The sequence below is a fragment of the Candoia aspera genome, chromosome 6 (assembly GCF_035149785.1).
Source record: "Candoia aspera isolate rCanAsp1 chromosome 6, rCanAsp1.hap2, whole genome shotgun sequence".
Lineage (NCBI taxonomy): Eukaryota > Metazoa > Chordata > Lepidosauria > Squamata > Boidae > Candoia > Candoia aspera.
Window position 1 is genome coordinate 84,341,104 of NC_086158.1, and position 23,972 is coordinate 84,365,075.

Here is a 23,972-nt window from a genome sequence, read left to right on the forward strand (position 1 = left end):
TATGATCCCACAGCCTTCAATTCAATAATCTCTCCAGGTCCTTCAGTGGGGCAGCATGTTTTGATGCCTAGGACACGGTGAAGGACAATAAGGACCCTTGCTGGTTTTCTTATTTCTAAATTGAAATTTGCTGACATATTTATTGTTATAGCAGAATTGTGTTAATTGTTTTTATCATCTTGCTGCCATTTTTTTTAACTGCTGCAAGGCTCCAGTAGTATGCATTATTTTAAAGCAATCAGGAACAAATAATGTATAGCCTCACAAATTATAATCCAGATTTAAATAATTTGTTATTTTTAGGAAGTGGAGATGAATGAATGAATGGATGGATGGATGGATGGATGAATAGTGAAATTTCTACACACTGCAATTCAGTATTCTTGCCCTGAGTGGTTGCTTTCAAGACATGCTGAATGAGAATTATAAGAGACTAACAGTTAAAAATATGCCTTTGGGGACTGGGCAATCTTTTGAAATGTCAGACAAGGAGCAGGGGTCTGCAGATAAAGGAGGATGTGTTAATTGAATAAAAGAGCAAATTGGAATGCAGTCATTACTGAAGGAATTTTCCCCATCCCCATGGTTTTAGCAAGCATCTAGAATGAAGACTAAATCTTTCTGTCCAGGGTCTTCCAAATATTGAAAAGAGTATGTAGGCTTATGAATGAAGTTCATATTAAAATTTCCTGTAGTAATTGCCAATAGGGAAAAAATATATGGTATTAATTGCTTCCTTTCCTTTAATACAGATCAGTATTTCTCAACCTTGGCAACTTCAAGCTGTGCGTGGACTTCAACTCCCAGAATTCCTCAGCCAGCTATTCCCCGTGCTGGCTGGGGAATTCTGGGAGTTGAAGTCCACAAAGCTTGAAGTTGCCAAGGTTGAGAAACACTGATATAGATGGTAGCTGTCCAATTCCATGCATACAGCATTAAATATTGATAGAGCCAGAGTAATCCTATGACTAAAATAGACTTAAAGCCGCCTTTCCTCAATCAGATACCAGTTGATTGGGGAAAGGGCAGAATCTGTCCTTATCAGAAAGCCTGCATTGTAACAAGTTCTTGTTTTTTTGCCAATTAAGAGTTAGCTTGACCATCATCAGAGGTCACTCGATGAAGAATAGTCCTTTTGTTATTTAGCCACTAAACAACTGCTTCTATGGTTGTTATGTTTGTTTTAATATTTTATTTTTTGTTCTTGTAAGCAATTTTGTGTGGCCACAGATAGCAAAACAAAAATAGTAAATCAAATCAGGGACAGAAAGTGAGAGAAAAGAAGGAATGGGCTCTGGGATTTAGCCTGAGTGATGGAAACTGCTGGAAGGCTACTTGTGTATGTGGGCTATTAACTGAGTTCAAGAAATTAAAATATTTGATTTTAAGCTGCAGTTAACATTCTCTAGAGACTCTGAAAGATGCATTTACTCAACTAAATTCTAATATCTCTTCTTTCTAGTAGCAATTAAATAATTAGAGAAATAACAATATTTAGGTTTCTATCTCATGCAAGTCTTTTGCATGAACACTTTTTTTTGCAAAATTGTGTTTTTTCTATTAGAAACATGAATAAACAAGTTCAGTAGAATTTATTTATTTACTCAATATAGCCCCATTTATGTGCACTGGCAAGCACTGAAGGACATGAACAAAATTTGAAATAAAGGAGCTGCCTTGGTTTCACAAGAAGGAAGAAGTTGTATGGGGCGACTTTATATGGGAAACTCCCCAAGTCTTCTTAACTAGTCCTCTGTAGTGGAATTGCAGAAGATAGATGAGGAGCTACTAGAGTGTCCCCCTTTTCCTACGTGCATGAATTTTTCACTTCATATAATGAGTACATGTAGGCTGTAAACCAGTAGTTTATATATGGGGTTATTTGATCTTAAAGCTTAGCCTCAATGATCATAGCACTTTGGTGTAAGGATCTAGGCTGGCATGGTCAGCTGTATTTATGTATACTCTTTATCTATAGAGTGGCTTAGCATATATACTAGTGCCTAGAAAATAGACAATCTTATATTTTCTCAGAACAATAGAAACAATCAGTTAAGAGGGAAAGGCATACATTATCTAAATTATCCCTAAGAGATGAACCTCTGTCTTGACAGATATCCTGAAACAGTGCTGGCCCCAAGCCAGCTTTGAGTTACATCTGCTGTTCCTAACAGCTGAAGGAATATAAGGTTCTCTCTGCCATTCATTCTGTCTGCCTTTGATATTATTCATATCTTTTATATTTGCAATAAAATCTTGAAGAAGCTTCACCAAGTTGTGTGTCCAGTGTATCCAGTCCTCCTAATTAGTGCCTCAGGGCAAAATAACCACCAGCCCTGTTGGAGTTCATACTGGCCATCAATGTAAAACTGACTAGAGAAGATTTCTTCATGATAATGGAGTCAGAAAATCAAAAATGTGTGCCCTGCTTCATTGATGAGGTCAAATATTTGTTGGGACAGGTCCATAGTTGTCATGGTGGATGTGAAAACCTGAGCCATTGCTGACTGCACATCTTCCAGGACACAATGCCTAGGGTAATCTAGCACCATACCAAAATCAGTCTGGCTTGTGGGGTGGACAGTACATTCACACAGTCCTTATATTCTCCTGTCCATCCAAACACAGCAGGATGCACTCAAAACTCGTGGCTTGCTGAATGGACCATCTGGTCAGTGAGACAGAATTTCTACAAACTATATCAACTGTACTCTTTCTTCTCCCAATTTTAGCTTGTAGCACAGAGTAGCCTGGCAAACAAAATTGGGAGAAGTGAATTTCCTCACTTGGGTCAGCCTGGTCTCCAGGATAACACATCAGATCAATAGGTTGGAGGGGTCACCATCTCTGTCACCTTGATTTCTTTAGTTAGGCTGCGACCTGAAAGGAAGTGAGGCCTGTCATTATCCTGACCTCCTTTCCCTGCAATAGGCAGGTTATAGCCTGTCACCATATCGCCTCCTGATGATTATTTTATTTATTTATTTTATTTATTAAATTTATCCCTGCCCATCTCCTCCCATTGGAGGAACTCTTCGATTATTACTTCAGTGTTTGCATGAGGCCATTTTCCTTGTGCTATTTTCCCCATTTTTTTTCGACATGTTTCTTAATACCAGGCCACAGCAAATTATCAATGCAGATTTCTCCCTCCCTCTCCTAGAACTTATATATAAAATATCAAAGTGAGCTGTCTTCAGCCTAAAGACCTTCCTACAGTGCAGGCCACTTTTCAATCACTCCCAAAGTATCCTTGCTTCCAAAGGGCTCATCCGACTATTTAAGGCCAGGCCCAGGAAACAGTCTCTGCTGATCCTGTGAGAACACTGTTCTCCACAGGTAGAGAGGTAGCTAGCCAGATGGGACATTCCTTCTCTCTCTCTCTTCACCTCCCTGGGCCAAGTGATCTTCTGTTCAGACTCTACTCACAGGGTAGGGTGCTGATGGTCAGATATACCTGGAGTATGTGCCTCTGAATGCTCCTTTACATATCTGTCTGTGAAGCTCCCCAGTGACTTCTTGCATCTGAACATTTCCCATTATGTCACCCATCATGCTTCAGTGGGAAATGGAATTTTTAATGGATATAAGTTTCATTCAGCTACAACAAGCTGAAAAAAAAACCTATATCATCTCTCTCTCTCTCTCTCTCTCTCTCTCTCTCTCTCTTTCTCTCTCTCTCTCTCTCTCTCTCTCCATCATCTCTCTCTCTCTCTTTTTGCCATAATATAAGTTCCACCATTAGGAGTGACCACATTTCATTTTCTGGCAGAGAATGATGTGTGTAGTATTCCGATTTAGATGAAGGACACAAGATTGGGGAATCCTACTTTTTTTTGTGAGCATACTGTTGTGCAATGATTAAATTCCAATTTAAGCATAATCATTCTTGAACTGAAGCTTGTTGACTGCCAAAGTTACTTCCTTCAGTTCCCCTCTACCCAGTCCCTATTGTTGAAGTGCAGCAGCCACCACAGAGCAAACATCCTCATCCCAAAGCCTGTGCCATCAACTTCCAGAATGTTCCATTGGATGGTTTATCAGTTTGCCCAAGTTCATTAACAGTCTGAAACAATTGGTTCAGCAAATTGGTTACGCAAATTGGACTAACAAAAATGGAAAATTATGAAAGTTTGCATTGTTTCTTTTGAATTTCTCCTTTCATCCTACAATCCCAGAGGCTTCTTATAACTTCTTTCTGCAGAATATGAATTGTCATTACAAAGAAATGTTGACAATCCCAGCCAGAAGCATCAGAAAAAGCCACGGCTGCTTCTAGTTGGTTTCTGTGAAATAATTATTTTTTGCTCAGTGTAACTGCTGCTCATATTTCTCCAAAAAGGATTTTTCATTCTGTACAGTAATGCATCAATTATGGGAGGAGGTGCTCACCAATGAACAAGTAGCCCTTCAGCTTTGCACAGGTATTGACGGTGTCGGTGGGTGCTAATGAGTCCTATTAGGATATGATTGATGAGCCTGATGGCAGAGAAGCACCAAGCTATCTTGGAAGGCTACAGAACAGGGGCTCAAGCTGTGGAATTATCGAGGCACAGGAAGAGTTTAATTTAACATTTTTCCACAAATGGTTCATACCCTTTAAAAGGTCTCTAGAAGACTTGCTACAGTGTTGGTGATAGATAATTTATTTCATCAGATGGAGAAACATGTAGGTTCTTTTGTTGTACCCATATTTCAAGGTTGCTCTGCTTCAGGATGACCGAAGGGGACCCTGGGCTTGGTGGAATCTCAGATGTTAACATTACTAAGCAGAAGGAGTGAGCAGGATTCTGGCCTAGCCCACTACAAATGGCAGATGAGAGATTCTTTTTCTTATGACTCATTTAATATTGTTCTTGCAGGTATCAAAATAATGTTCTTCATTGTGCTCTTTTCCTTATGCTTTAGGTTACCACTTAGGAATCTTTTTTTTCCCACATCACAGAGCAGTAAAGAACACAATACCCCTCAGTTTACACATCTTCTGTCTAACAAGCTCACCGTGTCAGGATGAAGTGAAATGGTGGGAGAACATTTACTCTTTTTGATATGCATCTGTAAAGGGGATTGTTTTCTTCTTCCTTTTCTTGATAGCCTCCACCCAGTGCTGTGTGCATTTTCTTTCAGTTTCCTTGATCTGTGTAGAGGAAACACAACATTACACCCTGCTGTTCTCTGAATTAGCACTTGATAATTTAAAGGCTCATGTTCTTTTACCCAATTGGTGGCAGGGAATGCAAGTTTCTTGCCCATCATACTGTGCTATTTTTTTTAATGTTGGTTTGCTACCTTGGAAATCAAACGCTGATCCACTGAACTACATTAAAGCTTAGGTATATCAGTGGCAGCCTTTATCCTCCCCCCGCCACTTTTTTTGGAGATACCAAATTCAGGTGATTTTCCATTTTCTAAAGTCTTTTGACACATAAGGGAGAGCGAGAGCTGCTGTTTATAACACCCAGTTCCAAAATCTTCTTGGGCAGGTGGAACAGTTGCAGGTGTCTTTGGGGTCCTGGCAAAAGCAGTGAATTTTAAGTAAGTTTAAAAAAGGAAAGAAAGAAACCTGAAAGGGCATTTCTCATTTTACTGTTCTTCTTAAAAGAAAATTAATGTAAAGTAGGTTTACCAGCTAAAATCACTGATGTATGGATAAATTACATGTGTCAGTACTTTAGATGCTCATTTGCTTTAATATAATTTACATTAAAATGAAAGGGATATAAGAAGCACAATAAATGTTTTCTCTATTCATGTTAAGTATTTAGCTGAAAAATAACTGCAGTGTATGTATTTTAAAATGCTTCTATTACGATAGTTGCCAATTTTTTTTTTTATTAGTGCAAAGTAAGTATTCATAAATTTTGAATGGGACCATTGTTGAATTTTACACCATGTACAGGACAAGATAGTTTTTGTACATTACCAGAAGGGTTTTTTTTAAAAAAAAAAAACTTTAAAAAGGACACTAAAGTGGAAATATTGTGTCTAGGCACGCTTTCTGAAAGTATATAACTTCACTTATTGATCTATCTTTATATGTAGAATGGGTAATTAAATTATACCTTCTACTTTCTATAAATTGTATATTGTTTCCTAAACCTCCAAAAACTAATTAACTTCAATAAGATTACTCAAAGCATGTAAATGTATATTCTAGAAGTTGTCCTTTGGCATGTTCAAAAAGAAGCAGGAAAGTGTATGTGTTTTGTTATCTGCGCTCCAAGACTTTCATATTTACTTCTGGTTCATCCATCAAACTCTTCTTTTGTTCAGCTGAAAATAGTATGACAAACCCTCTTTCATTTATCCTATTATTCAGAAAAGTTCATCTCTTTCATGGTGTGTGTTCTTGTCTTCATTCTAACAGTTGTTAAAAGGTTTCAAAGAAATTTCAAATAATTACAGCATAAGCCTAGTGTGGTTACATAAAATGATCCTGAAAATCTTTCAATAAGGTTTTAATTTCTGTGATACCAAGTTTGTTAATATATTGAAACTATGCCAAAATATTAAAGCATTTGAGTCTGGCATGGACAGATAATCCAGAGTGCTTTAGGCTTTTTTCTCATCTGAAAAAGAATGTGAACTACTTTATATGACTTCTTGTGTAGAAGGAAAGATGTGTACCCATCTCTAGTAGATGATGTCTACTAAGTAATGTTCATTTATTTACATGTTTGTGGCATTTCCCCTGAATGATCTCATAGATACTGGTATCTATATCTATAATCGAATGTATTTTGCAGTTCAATCTTTTGCAGATTTATTTAAAATAATTTGAATTCAATTTTAATGGGAGTTACTCCTAGGTAAAGCTTTGCTGCAATGATGATTGCAGCCTCAGTATACCTTCAGTCCTACCAATACTATTTTGCTAAGCCTCCTGTTTACCTTATGTAAGTGTAGAACAGTGTATCCCACATGGTCTGATAGTGATATGACATTTCACTTAATTTAAGATGAATCCGTTTCTGGTCTGCAAACCAGAAGTTTCTCTTTCCTTATCTTAGTCTCAAGGGGAAGCCTATATTTAACTTTTCGTCACATTATGCTGTGATTGATAATTTAATGAGACAAGCAACTTAATATAAGATTAATACTGTTAAACTTTGGTGAATAACTGATGTATAAATTCATTTTTTAAAAAAAGCCTTCACATTCACATTTACTATGTCTGTTTCACAGGATATGTTTTTCTGTGACCATTCGGTGTAATGGTTGCCTATCCCAAACACTCAGACTCACAAGAGGTTACTTAAATGAAATCTGATTTATCAGGGAAATTATGACAGTTACAGAGAAAGCTGAGAATGACTAAAAGCGCGCCAAATACAAACTAAAAACCCTCGGCTCCAAACGTAATCCCTCCCCCCTACCAGCCATAGCAACCACCCCCCTCCCAGGTGCTGGTAACCGTTTTCTACACATCCTGGGAAAGCAACCTTGAATACATGAGATAACCCAAATACATTCCAACCCAGCAGCCAACAGATAAGAACTCCCTGAAGAGGAATCTTCCTCCCTTCTAAGATCAAACACGTATCAGGCTAATGACATGCGAAATGTTACGATGTACCAAGCACATTGAAACGGTGAACATGACATTCGGGCTTGTAGTAAGCTTGCATGCTAAGCAAAACATAAAAAAGGAATTAATTAGGCATGGACACTTACAATGACATTATTCGTCTGTCTCATTAGCTTTAGGACAGTAAGGGTAAAATAATCAGAAACTTTGTGAATTCCCTGCCCCCCAAAGTGGCACTCAGGGAACCACCTGTCTGCCAGCATGTGCTTTGGCACCTGCCAAGGTCCCTGCCTTACTCCCTGAGTCAGTTGGGGTTTGCCCTGCTAGGGCTGTTGTAGCACCGGCAAGCAACCCTCTCCTGCACTTGATCTCAGGCCAGCTTCCCAAAACATCACCCGGAAGTCAGTAGACATGGAAATGGTGGGGTGAGGCAAGGCAAGGCAAGGGAAGGGATGGGGACCCTGGCTATTAGGAGCTGGAAAAGAAGTAGATGCGGACAGTAGGGTGGTGGAGAGTGATTGAAGAGAGAGGAAAAAGTCAGCCTTGTAGGAAACTTTACACAGGTTCTCAGCAGTAAGGAAGGCAGACGGGAAAATCCACACATCTTAAAGTTACTATACAGTAACAAGAAGCTTCTCTTTGTTGTAAGTGTCTTACTTCTGAATATTCTGAATAGGAACATGGATTTAATTAAAGCGACAAGCTTGTGAAGCATTTCTGTGTGCTAATTGAAGTGGAATGACAAGACATTTCATACTTTTCTACCCAGTGAGGTTAATAAGTTGTGTTGGCCCCATGTACCTAACTTTATCTTTCTGTGGAACCTTTTCATTAAAAATAAAAGAATTGAAAACTAACTTCCTGAAAATCTTGTGATGTAACATGTTTTTCCAGTAATGGCTTTGGACCCTACCTAGATTCCAGAGACATTCTTAGGATGTAAATTAGTGGATGCCTGCCGTTTGTCTTCTGGGGTGTGTGTGTGTGTGTGTGTGTTAAGTTGGTCATACCAACTGCAGCAAGCATTTGTGGCAGTGCATATACAGTAAGTTTACAGTATGTTCCTACTGGTTATGTTAGCATACTCCAAATTCAAAATGTACTGATGTCTATAGGATTAATGGATGCCAAAAACAAACACTATAAGACTTGGAATAAGTGGCAGTGATACCTAATGCTGAATGAAATAAAAAAATAAAAAAAACATAATATTGCTTGTTTTATAAGTGATTCCTCTACTATTCTGTTTCTTCAGTTAATGGATTTTGACAGCTAGTACAAAGTCTTCATTTATTCATTCATTTATTTATTCATTCATTCATTCATTTATATCCCACCTTTATTATTTTTATAAATAACTCAAGGTGGCAAACATACGTATTACTCCTTCCTCCTCTTTTTTTCCCCACAACAACAACCCTGTGAGGTGAGTTGGGCTGAGAGAGAGTGACTGGCCCAAGGTCAGCTTTCATGCCTGAGGTGGGACTAGAACTCTCCGTCTCCTGGTTTCTAGCCCAGCACCTTGACCACTAGACCAAACTGGCTCTCTATCTTGAAATGATGATGCTGATGATGCTGATGAAATGATGATGATCATAATAATATTCTTATCCTAGCAAGACACGTTTCTTAAGGCTTTCCATAGCAGACTGGCCTACAAGATATCTTTACCTGAGCATTTGAAGATAGTTAATATCGAGATCCTTATACCTTTACTCTATCTTAATAACAGATTCTACTCCTACTGGCAGTGGCACTCTGAAGTTTCAAACAGGGATTTTTTTTTCTTTCCTCTGCATCCTTTCTATTCAATGCCATTTAATTGGAGATTTCAAGAAGTAAAGCCAGAACCTCCTACATGCAGAGAGGTATTGGGACCTCTTTGGTGTCTGGGGGTGGGTTGTATGTGGACATATATTAGCCATAACTAGGAAAGGACATGCATTTCAGCAAAACAGCTTTGCTCCATTTTGTTAGTGCCAAGGAAGAAGAATAGCAGGAGTGTGTGTTTGTGTAGAGAATCTGTGAAAGAATTACCTGTTACTTTGACATCAGAATGAAGCTTGTAACCTGTTGGATATGCATCCTCCTGTGGCAGATATTTCTATCTAAACTCATGTCAAAAGTTCAGAAAATGACCTTAGCAATGTTGATTCTAAGGTGGCTGGCTGCACTATATCTTTTAGAGTATAAATGGACATTTATCCATTCTGGCAACTCCCCGTTCTCCCTTGATAAATCCATGTAGCCTAAGACGTCAAGGATGTGAATTAAAAGATTTACAGCAGCAAATTGCTGTGTGGCTTGGCACCAAGTGTCTTACAGTTGGGGTTGCTGGATCAAACAGAAGAGAGAAGGAAAAGACCACTAAAGTCGTACGGTGTGCAGTTGAAAGCTGTGTATTCTGCAGATTACTTGTAGAGGGGATAATACAACCATTACTCATAGTAAAGATTAATTCTGTATGTGGTGTGTGAAATAACTACTTCACTCATTTTTTCCTTTAAGAAAAACTCCTTCTTGAACATTTAATTAACAGTAAAAAGTTGACATTACAGCTGAACATGATCTTAATAAGTATACGTTAAAAAACCATGTCTCAACAATTTCACTATTCTCTCCTACCAATTAGAAAGATATATAGTTTGATGTCACTGAATCACTTGTTCTGAAAGCTATCTGGATTTTTTCATTTCTGATACTTTTGGAATGTTTTTTTCTGCTTCAGGTTTCACAGCATCTTATTTCTTCCAATAGCTCTCAGGTTTTTTAAAAAATTACTTAGTCAGTCATTTTATTTTGGCCATTGACCAGCAAAACGGATCTTTGGAAAGCAGAGAAACATTTAATTCGCCAAATATCAATGCAGCCTATACAGTACAGCGCAGAAATTGACTAGAATAAAACAAGCTATAAAATCATATAGGTTTGTTTGTTTGTGTGTTTTGCATACAAATCATACTGTTAGTTATATTGATCTTATATTCTGACTAGGCATCCTTGAGGTTAATCTTGCCGTCACTCTCTTAAATGTTCTAAGTTTACCCTATATGTATTTGATGCCAATAATTCATAGTCTGTCTTACAATCTGCACTAGAAGGTATATTGTCCATCCAGTAATTTCTAGGTAATCGATGAACAAAAAATAACATTCACAAAATGCTACTCACCTATTTTCTGCATTGCTGCCTTTACCCAATCCAAATTTTCCTGTAATTCCAGCTTCTTCCTTTATTCCAAATTTTGCATTCCATTCATCCATTTTAAGGTTGTGTTTAGCAACTTATGCATTAGACAAAGAACTCCTGAATATCTTACACTATTATGTCTATAGTAAGGGCATATACATTTATAACATTAATATCTACTAATTGTAATAAACAGGTATATTGCATTGCACAGTCTCTCATTTTTTTTAAAAAAACACCCAGCATTAAACTAAATATCACAAAAAAGTGAACAACATTTTTGAAAAAGTGCAGCTTTTCTCTGAATAATCTGGGCTACAGTCAGATGCAGCAAGCCAGTTGTGAATGCTGTAGTGCTAGTCCTCCATCAAATACTCAATGTCAAATCAGATCAAAATCAGATACTCTGGTTTCTCTTCAGATCATATAAATCTCACAATATCTCATTGCCAAACTTTGACTCATAGCCAAACTTACAGTATGAACCAATGCTACATTAGCAATAATATTAGCTCCTTTCTTCTAATAATATTAGAAGAATGAATTTTCAGCATCGTTGCGACTAAAAATGCCTTTTTCTATTTAAGCCGATAATAAGTCCTACAGGAAATTAACAATATGCTGCAATAATGAAAAGAAGTATAATAATTACTGGATGGTTTCTTGCTCCCATTTGGCTGAAGCTAGCTATCTAATTAGCATTACAACTCCTATAGTGCCCTGATTTATATTGGAATTTTTATGGTCCTTGTAGAAATAGAATATATTTGATTTCTAACGATATCAGCAGTTTTGTACTTCAGCAGACACACACACATACACAGATGTATGATAAAAACAAATCAATCTTTGGTATTCTGTAAAACTCGGGTGTTATTTTCAATTGTATGTAAGCTACTGAGAAGCAAAATAGTCCCTTTCCAATTTTCAAATGCTTACATTTTATTCAGAACTGGAGAACTCCTATGGTAACTATGCTGAAATAAGACATTCACTTGTATTGCATATTCTCTTCTGAAATAACAGGGTTTTAAATTGTTCATGAAATCAGATATTGTTCTATTTTCTTCATAGGCCATTGGCCGAAATGCAATGGGAATTTTTACAATGTGACATTTCAAACCTGCAGAAGCAAGAACCTGTAAAGATTTCTCCTCATCACTGAATGTGTATTTATTTTGTTCATTAAAATCCCAGGGCTGTAAACTAGGAACATCCTGGAAGAAGACAATACCAAGCCACTTCTGTCTCTTGCCAAGAAGCAACATGAACATGAACATGTATACGTAGTCACCAGGAGCTGAACTTGATTCATGGGAGACTTCACCCATTATCTTTTAAAATTGTTTTATGCTCAAGATCCCATAGATACATTTGAGCAGATATTCTAAATGAGTTGGTGATTTTTTTTTAATCATATAGGACCTGGATATTTGAAGAATCACCTTTTCTTATCCAAATCTACCCATCTGTTGAGAACATTTCAACAGTTTTCAAACTGTTGATGTTTGAAATGTTTCAAACTCAACAGTTTTTACATAATTAAGAGATAAGCAAGAAAAAATGTATAAAAGAAAAATAAAAAAAGAAAAGAAAAGGTGCTAGAAGCAGTACAGATAATGAAAGAAAAAGAAAAAAAAACAACTTTTTTGCTGTTTCCAATCTTCTTTACAGCATACACACTTTTACCATTTCTTCCCCTTTAGAATTACATTATACAGTTTCCCATATTCAACCCTTTTTAATCAGCAAATCCAGAGATCATCAGTTCATTTTTGTCCATTTTCAGCTAAAAGTCCATAAAAGGTTTCCAGTCTTTTATAAAAGTACTTCTTGTTTTGTCCCTAATCAAATAGGTCAGTTTTGCCATTTCTGCAAGTTCTGCCGTCTTCACAGTCCACTCCTCCATTGTGGGTACTTCTGCCTTTTTCCATCCTTGTGCATATGGCTGCAGTTACAATATATAAAACCAGTTGTCCATGAGTCCTTTCTAATTGGGTCTCCATACGTCCTAATTTTAAAAAAATCTAGTTTCATCTGAATATTAATTTTTAAAATGTGTTGCATCATCGTATGTATTTGTGTCCAGTACTTTTTCGCTTTTTCACATGTCCACCATGCATGATAAAACTGTCGAGACCATTTTTGAAGGTTATTCATATGTCCCAACAATCCCTGAGATTTATTTAGTTGGGACTATACAGCAGACACTTTTTTCAGTTCATGATAGGCTCCAGAACTCCGTTCTGAAGGATCTAATTTCATTCTTTTTTAGGAGGACCTTTGATGTGTAATCTTTCTTCATATTGTTTAGTATTTTCCTTTCCTTGTGTTTTTCTGCTGCTGCTTTTGATTTTACATTTTTATGTTCCAGAGAATTTTTATGAGTTTCTTGTGAGCTGCCATAACTCTGTAGAGGAAGTACATGAAGTACATGAAGCATAGATCAATTTTCAATAGAATTTGGGTAAGGTCAGTGCAAGATGCACATTCCCAGAAATGTTCAGAGCTTTTCAAAAAAACAACTTGAAAAAATAGTAGCTGCTGTTGGCCTCTGCATAGCTGAGTGATTATTTGCGGTGCTTTTACTTGTAGCATCATCTTAAAGTATCAGCACAGCTCCTCATTTTACCACAATTTGGGAGTTTAAAATATTCAAAGTTTGGAGGTATAAGTTTGTATTAAATATACCTCAGTACATTTATAGTGAGATTTGTTGGCTGTGTGATTTTGACATGCAAATTATCTATTCATAATAAAAAAAAAGTTCACTGTATAATTAATATAGGAGATAAAATATATAGACAGTTAGAAAGGAAGAAAGATGTTTTGTTAGCCTGCAGCCACAGAACAGAATAGTTTATTTATACACACAACACATACACACATGCCTAATGCAATTAATTCTTTTCTTGCATGTTGAGAGTTCAGTCAGAAATGAGGCCTGGTCATGGGATGGAAACAGCACTGTTCATTGGTGGATTAACTTCATTGGAATCTGAGAAAGGGCATGTATGCCTCCTGGTCTTATTAGACCTCTCAGCAGCGTTCAGTCCCATTATCCCTGGTATCTTCCTGGGCTATTTGCTGCAAAGGTTGAGGGAACGCTGTTTTACAGAGCTTCTACTTCTTTCTCAGCTGACACTTCCAGTCAGTTGTTACAGGTGTGGGGAAGAGTAGTCAAGCCTATGGCTGCTCCCTAGGGCTTGGCCCTTTCATGTTGTTTAACATCTACATGAAACTGCTAGGGAAGGCACTTTGGGATGAGGTATCATCAATATGCTGATGGTACTTGCTTTCACAATGCCTCCCCAGGCTTGCCTGGAGAACCACAGGGTGGTCCTTACCTTGTGTCTGCAGGAACTGAGGGACTGAATGGGACAGAATATGCTTAAACTGAATCCCAGCAAGACAGAGTTACTGTTTGTTTGGAGATATCTTGGTTTCTCTTAGTTCCAGTGTTGGCTTTGAATGGAGTTGCATTCAGAGCTAGTGCTATGGACTCATAGGACTTGCTCAAGCATCAGATAGAGACTGTGGCTAGGAGAGCCTTCACCCAGCTTCAGATGGTGTGCCAGTTGTGGCCTTTCCTGGACTGAGAAACTTTGGTGATAGTGATCCCCCCCTTCGTCATCACACATATGTATGGTAACACACTGTATGGAGCACTGCCTTTGAAGATAACTTAGATACCAAAGGTGGTCCAAACTGCAGCACCCCTGTTTAGGAGCATAACACCAGTGCTTCAGCAGAACATCAGTTCTGCCTTGGTTGCTGATAAGTTTCCAAGTCCAATTCAATGGTTTAAACCTGCATGGATATAACCAGGAGCCGTTCAATGGTATGACATCAGTTAATGTGTTCCAATTTCCATCCCATGAATTGATGAAATGACTTACAGGGGGGTAGGAATAATATGAGCATTTATAATTTTGTAATCCATGGTGTAAAAATGTACCTTTTGGAGAAAGCAAGCAAGCTTCAACTCTGGGCTCATTCCCATTTTTTCTTGTATAAATGATACCTTTCAGTTGGAGTGCCATTTATGTGCTTTTTAGCAGGATAGAAACAACATGATTTCATTACTGTGTCAGTACTTTAGTGAGATATGAATCTGACATAGTGTGAGAGCCTTCAGTATTACTAATACAGAGTCTTTTGCCAAAGGTTTCCAGATCCATGTATGGACGTCCATCATCTGAAACATATAAGGGCTATATTATATGAATTTAGCAAATTGAGCATAAAAATAAATAAAAATATTTCCTCTGATATTGTTTCAGATGGGTGGAAGAGCAAAAGCCCAGTATCAAACTGCATTAGAATTAATAGCTTTTTATATGTAATTGGGGGAAATATCACTGGATTGTTTACAAATCTCCAAAGAACCTTTTAATGGAGAGTCATATTTTAAATTGTCTTTTCCACTAGATGGAGCACATACATGTCAACTTAGCAGGCAAAGAAAAAATGGGTAAGGTTTTACATGAATTAAAGGTTAGATAATTTTTTTTAATTACTGCAGACTCAGTGCAACCTTGAAACTGTCTTTCTGTCAAGATCATGTGAAGATTACATTTGTAGGCAGAGATTACAGAAAACTAGAGCTATCCTACAGCTATGTGGAGGTTACTGAAGAAAATTTTAAACAATTTCAAAACTATTAACTTTAATCCCATGAGTTAGTTGCCCTGATGTAACAAGAGAGGTCCATCTGCAGAAACAGACTTCTTTGAATAAAGATGGTAGTACAGATATGTGCCTGCAGGTTTAGTCACATCAGAAGGCTTATCTGGGTCTCTCTGAATAGTTAGATGGAGATTTGATGGGACTGGGAGTATCTGGATTAAGCAAAGGTAAAGTGTTAATTTGTGGTCTAAACAGAGCTTGTGGTACCTAACACATCCTAGAAGCTGATTAATTTGTACTACCGAGATGCAGAACATCCTTGCTAAACTGTTATTGAGACACTGAATTTCCTACATCCCTCTCTTACAGAACTGAAACTGTACTTATAAAGAGCTGTTCCCCTCTTGAGAAAATTAAGTATATCAGGAATCCCCCTTTGGTCTTTGTATCTTTCAATTTGCTTCCACCTTTGACTCAATTTAGACCAAAGTCTCCCCATTTGCTACTAAATTCCCTTGCCTTATTTCAGAGTGTCTTTGTTTCACTTTTCATGGTATACTACATATATATGGATTTTATAAATGTGGCATAGGATTTTTTATTACCTCCTTAGCAGATGCTTTTGATTTTCAAATTTTAAAGCATAATCCAAAATTCAACAAATATAAATGAAAAAGATGTGAAAAGGAGGGAGTATGGATATATGTTTCTATACTAGGAGCTGCTGAAGAGCACTAGGTCAAAATCCAAAGAAACCAAGGTTGTTGGTCCAATATGTGTACAATGAACTGTGCAATACATTACTGCTTTTCTCACATTGCAGCATATTATATTCTCTGTAAAGGGTAATGCAGAAGGCAGATCACTAAATTTCTTACCTTCTGGGGAAAGTATGCAATGTGAATCCTAGCTTCTGAATAACAAAATTTATAGTCTCAAGAATATTTACTTGGGAGCAGGCTTCATGGAACTGGTTGGAAATAATATTAACTAAATGAACAATGGGAGCTTAATAACAAAGCATAAATCATAAGTTTTCATTCTTATATTTCTATCCAAATCTGTCCTGATGTATTAAACATTGCTCATCCTTCTTGGATGATGTTCTTAAGCAGACAAAAGTATTTCCTATGTTTATTTAGGATTGCTGATTACGCAGCTGGGATATCTCCCATGCACAGCAGTGTTCCTGAGCTCTGGCCTTTCTTGTGTCAGCTTTCCACACTTTTATAACAACCTTATAGACAATATAAATAAGCAATCGTGTTTCCTGGAATTTAACTGGAACAAAAATTGGCACAGTCCACCCTTAAGCGTTTTCATGGCTGTGCTATTCAAATGCTACTAGTAAATCAAATTCTGTGGATATGAAATAAGGACTCAGCCAAGGCTGTTTCATAGGTAGATGTGAATTATATGTGTCATGAGTGTAATTACAGTGACCATATTTTTTTGGAAAAAATAAAGGACAAACCTGAAAAAGGGGCAAATCTGGAAGAGGTTCACAAGGATAAAAAAATAAAAAAAATAATTGTTTATGTTTATAATTTGGCTTTTCAAAGGAAAATTCGAGAGCAAAACCAAGAAAAACTTTATAAAAATACATGTTCTAATAAAAATATCTAAAATCAAATAGTATATGTAAATTTATTTTAAAAAGACAATTTCATGTATTTTTCACATGAATGTAAAAGACTGTGCATTAAGTGGTACCATTTGTATGGTAAAAGTTAAATGACAAAAATAAAATACAAAAGTGAGTTTTTGAAAAATAAATAATTCTAAAAGACAACTTTCTGAAATAAAGGACTCTCCTTTATAAAAATGGACGTATGGTCACTGTAAGTATGATGTGAACTAGGTGGAAATGCATCAGTATTAGGTTTAAATATAAATATTCTTATACTATGATAAGAATGCAGGAACTTCAGTGGGAATAAATGATCATGTGAAGGTGGCAAGAAAAGGCAAGAATACAGACATACTCATGGGTCTTGTTTGTTCCAGCAGTACCCCAGTAGGAGGCATCATTAGTGCATTATGGCTGTAATAGCTGGCTACTAATGTGACCTCCTCTGTGGATGTTCATATGATGCTCCAGATTAATCTTACACCCACCTAGTCACAGCAGTCAGGGGATCATATTATGCTACTGGTCTCTTGTATGGGTCATTGTTAGAAAATGCACAGGAAATGGAAATCACTTAGCTCAGTGGTCTCCTCATTGTCCAGCCTTCCTCATTTTTTTCCTGTAACATGGTTGTGTTCACAAATTTGCTTCAACAAAGACCTGAAAGCTGCATTTGCTCAACATAAATAGGATTAGGATTATTGATGGATGGGGGTGGGGTGGTTGTTTTATTTTGGTTTGCATTTTTATTTGTAGCTTAGTGTATAGTGTGAACTCAGCCTGTTTGGTTAGTTTATGATTCAGTGTATTCTTCAATCCAGTCATTAGGTTAAGTCTGTTGTCTGAAAGCATCCTATATATCCAAAACCTGGTACTGCTTGTTTGAAAATTTATTTTACTCTACTTACGTCACTTTGATTCTTTGGATTGAGATCATAATGGCAGATTGCTGAGCCTGTTTGGAAGAATCATCCCACACAAATAGTGAGTCCTGTGGGAGAAAAGGGAAAGAGGCCTGTTGGAATCTAAAGCCTCAGTTTCCTCCTTGGCATCTGTCTTCACAATTAGAAGATTATTTTTTTTTAACTCATTTAGGCTTCTTGTCTGATTTAGAATCTTGTGTGACATTTTGGATCATGCAGGAAGACAGCTCAGGTACAGAAGGTTTTCACTCCTTTACAGCCTGAAGGGCTACAGGAACTGGTGATGAAGAAATGAGAGGTGAGATAGGATCAACAGCGTTCTGGAGAAGACTTTGAATATAATCTTGAAGAAGGAATGCAAGGGCAGTTAAATAAATATCTGCTTAACTATAAAAGAGATGAGCTACAGTAGTGAGAAAGAAACTTAACATTGACCCACCTTGATTCTCTTCATTATAAGAGGAGGGAGAGAGGAATTATCAGGTTTTTACAGTTCTGTTATTATGCCCTGCAACAATAAAGTAGAGTTCCAATAGTCGTTGTGGAGTGTATTTCCTGGCCGGCTTACCCTGAAGGGCTGATATCAGGAGGTTTGATATCCCTCCTTTCTCCTCATTCAGATTGTTTCTTACCTCTTTATAAAGGAATTAGCAGATTTTAATAGTCTTGCTCATCTGTACATCAGTAAATATAGCTACCTGAAGTAGCTATCAACAGGTGAGAAACCTGCCAAATATAAGTAGTGGCCACCAAAATTCCACCTATAACTGTCTTCATTTGGATTCAGATCCAGACTGTTAAAAAGGATGAATCTCATGAACTGGGCACAGAAATTAGGTATACTTCTTCACCCGTTTTTTTAAAAGAACTTTATTATTTTTCAAGATATAGTTAAGATACAAACAAAAAAATATAGAACAGATAGAAAACAGAACTAAAGAAAAAAGGACAAACTATAAAGTGTCAGTAGAGAGAAAACAAAAAAGGAAAGTGAGTTCTGACTTTCTCCGATACATATATAGATAAGTTTACAAATCTAGTCTCTTACAATTAATTAACCTATCTTAACTTTATTTCTATCAGAGCAAACCGTTTAATCTCTAAAACCCAAAATCCAAACATCATTTTTTTCTATTACAAGCAAGTAGTCCAAAAGTGGTTGCCAAGTTAATATAGAAACAGAATGATCTCTTATTAAAGCTGTTAGTTTAGCCATTTGAGCCAAGTCCATTAGTTTAACAATCCAATCTTCAACTGTAGGTATTTGTGGATCTTTCCATCATTGTGCATATAACAGTCTTGCAGCCCTGATCATGCATAACAGCAACTCTCCATGTTGTTTCTCTAATTCCTTTTCCATCAATCCCAAAAGAAAAAGTTCTGGTTTTCTTTGTATATTTACCTTAAGAATCTTTTGAATAGTAATACATATTTGATCCCAGAACTTTTTAGCCTTCTCACAAGTCCTCTAAAGATGGTAAAAGTTTCCTTCACCCTGTAAACATTTCCAATAGAAGTTAGTTACACCATTATACATTTTTGACAACCTCTCAGGAGTTAAATACCAATGATGCATCATCTGATAGAAGTTTTCTTTCAAATTATAATTCAGCGTAAATTTCAAACCTTTCATCCACATATTCTCCCATTGATTCAACATGATATTATATCCAAAATTCTTAGCCCATTTAGTCATGCAGTCCTTAACTTGTTCATCTTCCATATTCATCTCTAACAGAACCTTATAGATCTTAGTATTAACATGATCATCATTTATACAAAGGTCCATTTCAAACTGAGTTATTTCATTAGCAAATTTATAATTCTTTTTGTCCAATTTAAAACGTTCTACCAGTTGCATATAGGTGAACCAATAACATGTAAATCCATCCAACTCTAACATTTCTCTTGTTTTAATTTTTGGTTCACCTTCCTCAAACTTTAACAGATCTTTATATTTTAACCAGCTTATAGCTCCCACATTTTCTCTTCTAAAAAAATGCTTCCTGAGGTGACAACCATAAAGGTACGTTTGGAGATAACCTTACCTTATATTTGCTCCAAATTCTCAGTATGGCATTCCTGATGAAATGATTTTTAAAATCCTTGTTAACTTTAACTTTGTCATACCATAAATAAGCATGCCACCTACATCTTAATTCGTGTCCTTCAAGCTGTAGTAGTTTCTGTTCTCCAAGGTAATCCATTCCTTCATCCAAAGCAAACAACAGGCATCAAAGTACAATTTCAAATTAGGCAGACCCAAACCTCCTCATTCTTTGGCATCTTGTAACAGTTTATATTTAATTCTTGGTTTCTTGCCTTGCCAAATAAATTTAGAAATATCTCTCTGCCATTCTTTAAATGGTAAATCTGTTGACAGAATTGGTAAAGTCTGTAAAAGAAACAACATCCTAGGCAAAATATTCATCTTAATCACAGATATTCTTCCCAAGAGAGACAATTGCAATTCCCCCCATCTCATCAAATCTTTTTTCACATCATTCCAAATTTTAACAGTTATTTTGAAATAACATACTATTTTTTATTGACAAAATTACCCCCAGATATCTGACCTTTTTTTTCCAATCTGAAATCCCATCTTATCCATCAATGAGTCTTGATTGGATGGAGTCACATTTTTAGTTAACATTTTAGTGTTTTGTTTATTTACTTTAAGACCCGCCATTGACTCAAATTCTTTCAATTTCTTCATCAGATGCCCTGCAGTTTCCAGGGGATCCTGTAATATCAAAACTAAATCATCAGCAAACGGTCTTTAATTTTTAGTCCCTTTATTCATTCGTCACTTCTAATGTCTCTGTTTAAAACTTCCAGTACTAAGATAAATAACAAAGGTGATAGAGGACATCCTTGTCTTGTTCCTTTTTGTATCCGACATGGTTCAGTTAGTTCATCATTTACAATGATATTTGCCTTCTGTGGTGTATAAATTGCCTTGATTCCTTGAATAAGATATATACTTCTTCACCCTAGTATATTGATAGTTATACAGAATTCCGTCACCAGATATTAGTTCTTTTCATTTAGCCTCCACTTCTGCACCAGAGTTTCCTTACATATGAAAGTAATGAAATAGCAGAATTCATCTTTATGTTTACTTCAAGAATCCTATATAAAATATAACATACATTCAGGTTACTTTAGAAGTCATTTTTGAGCTTCTCAAAATAACTGGCATTTTTGATCCTTCCCCCAAGGCCCATAGACATATTCTAGTGGTGCCAAGAAATCATAGCTTACAGGGTAGAGTGAAGGGATAAATCTTACCAATGAAATGTTGAGGGACTCAGTAAAAACACCTCTGAAATACTATTTCAGTGAAATGTTTTATACATCAAATGTGATATGGCAGACTATAAATGTATTGATAGTCATTTGGCATACCCTAAAAACCTCAGTTGCATATAATGAAACTGTTCCACATTCAAGCCATTAAAATATTTATCCCACATCATAACATTTCAAAGTGTGTGCTGTATTTCTGTAGGAAAAAATAGATGAGCTTTTAAACATATTCCAAGCGTTTTTCTCTCTTGTCTGTATAAAGTGCTGCTGTATACATGAATCCATTTTGTTTGAAAGAGGCCAGTAGTAATCTTTCACAAGCTGTACAAGAATTACTCTAGTCATTTGGGACTGAATTTGAAAAGCTAGTTTTCATGTCCTTCTAAGATTAGGAGCGAACAAGGGTTGCAACAAAACTTTATGGTGTGAGGACAGGGTGTCTGGGTGCAGGGTGAAAAAGTCAAATTGGTGGCCATGATGCATGTAAAAAGGGAGCAATGTTTCATTTGCACAGTCACAACTTGACTTTCTTTACTATTCCTGCTGATACTCCTGTATGGGAATATCCCTTTTCCATTTCTTATTTAACAGGTTCCCAGGATTTTGTGACTATTGAGCACACTCAGTCTTCATTGCACTGCTTAAGTTCCTTTCCCTGCATTTTCCTCTTGGTTTTGTATTTAGGCAAATCTCAGAGTTTAGCCCACTGCTAAATCTTTCTTCTGCCTAGGCTATAACATTAAACATTTTATTTTATTTTATTTTATTTATTATTTATTTATTTTATTTATTTTCTATCCTGCCTTTATTATTTTTATAAATAACTCAAGTCAGCGAACATACCTAGTACTCCTCCCTCCTCCTATTTTCCCCACAGCAACCACCCTGTGAGGCGAGTTGGGCTTAGAGACAGGGACTGGCCCAAAGTCAAGCAACAAGCTGACCGTGGCTGATGGCCAGAAAGGTCAGACTTGTAATATTTGGGTGAAAGAGCACTGGGAAACCCAGAACTATATGCTAGTCTAGGAGGCCAAGAACCCCTGAAACTGTCCCAGAACAAAGCACAAGGAAACCACTTTCCTATTATTGCAGAGGAAACAACATGGATGTGTGCAGATCGTTCCCAGAACTGAGCTCAACTCAAGTGATTTAAAAGCCTTTAACTAATATGTTCAGAGCTGTCCAGTTCTTTTGTTATAGGAAAAAGGGGGTGGTTGGTATGTATCAAGAACACAACGAGGAAAATTGACTCCCCCATATGATTTTCCTGATTAGTGTTTCTTCTCAGTCACCAAGTCTGCAAGGGATGGAGGTCAAAAAAGTCAAGATGGCAGTCTTAACTGCATGAGAGGACTCCCACTTCTTTTTTACAGGTGTTGCACATATGACAGAGGGGTGGGGTTTAAATCACGTGGTTGCAGCTGCTATCTTGACTTTTTTGACACCCTCCTCACCCTGGACACCCCTGCTCTCAAACCTGTTCGTAGGCTCTGACAATGTCATTGATGTAAGGCCCTTTTCATCATGGGCTATGACTCCTGCAGAAAGCTTGCCCAGGGGATAGATAACATTAAAAAGATTGCAGTTGTACTAGCGAATGAAAAAGCAGCTTCAGATTTAGTCACCAAATATATTTTAAAAATCAAGCAGAGCAAGAGAACATGCAAACACCATGAGAATAATATTTCCATTTTGTTTTTAAAGACTCACATTATCTTCTTTATGAATGACACAGACTGTGTTCAGTTTACAATATATGCATATGGAAAGCCAAGAATCCTAAAAAAAAAATGTATACAAACACTAGGTAATGAAAAAATAAAAAGTTCAAACATCTGTTACCCAGTTATCTGGGAATGGTTTGATCCTGTTGAGCCCAAGGAAGTGGACAGGATCCTCTGGACTGTAAATGCCACCACTTGCCAATCAGATCCATGCCCCTCCTGGCTGGTGAAGGCAGCTTGGGAGGTGACTTGTGGTTGGGTCCAGGCGATGGTGAATGCAACCTTGAGAGAGGGGCTGTTTCCGGCAGCCTTTAAGGAGGTGCTGGTGTGCCCCCTCCTCAAGAAACCATCACTGGAACCTAGTATACTGGACAACTTTTGTCCAGTCTCCCACCTTCCCATTTTGGGGAAGGTGGTTGAGAAAGTGGTGGCATTGCAGCTCCAGAGGGTCCTGGATGAAATGGATTATCTAGACCCCTTTCAGTCAGGTTACAGGCCCAGTTATGGGACAGAAATGGCATTGGTTGCACTTATGGATGAACTCTGGTGGGAGCGGGATGGAGGTAGTGCATCCATCCTGGCTCTTCTTGACCTCTCAGCAGCTTTCGATACCATTGACCATGGAATCCTTTTGGGTCGGCTCAGAGAGTTGGGGGTGGGCAGCATAGTCTTATGCTGGTTCACCTCCTTTCTTCAGGGCCGGTCCCAATCAGTGTTGATAGGGAGCGAGAGATCCAGCCTACTTCCTCTCTTTTTTGGGGTGCCACAGGGGTCGGTATTCTCTCCTCTCCTTTTTAACATCTACATGAAACCTCTGGGCGAGATCATCCATCACCACAGGTTGAGGTATCAATATGCTGATGATACTCAGTTATATATCTCCATCACCCTCTCCAGGTGCCTGTGGGCTGTGGGAGCTTGGATGGGGAACAACAGGCTTCGACTGAACCCAAGTAAGATGTAGTGGCTGTGGATTAATGGCTCCTCAGGTTCTGGGAAATTGTCATTTTTAGTGCTGGATGGAGTTGCACTGCCCTAGA

General features: G+C 37.3%; 1 protein-coding gene across 1 annotated transcript in view; it reads left to right on the plus strand.

The window, feature by feature from the left end:
* CTNNA3 (catenin alpha 3) overlaps window positions 1-23,972 on the plus strand; it is a 781,530-nt gene that overhangs the window by 637,589 nt on the left and 119,969 nt on the right. The gene's annotated exons all lie outside the window — the stretch shown is intronic.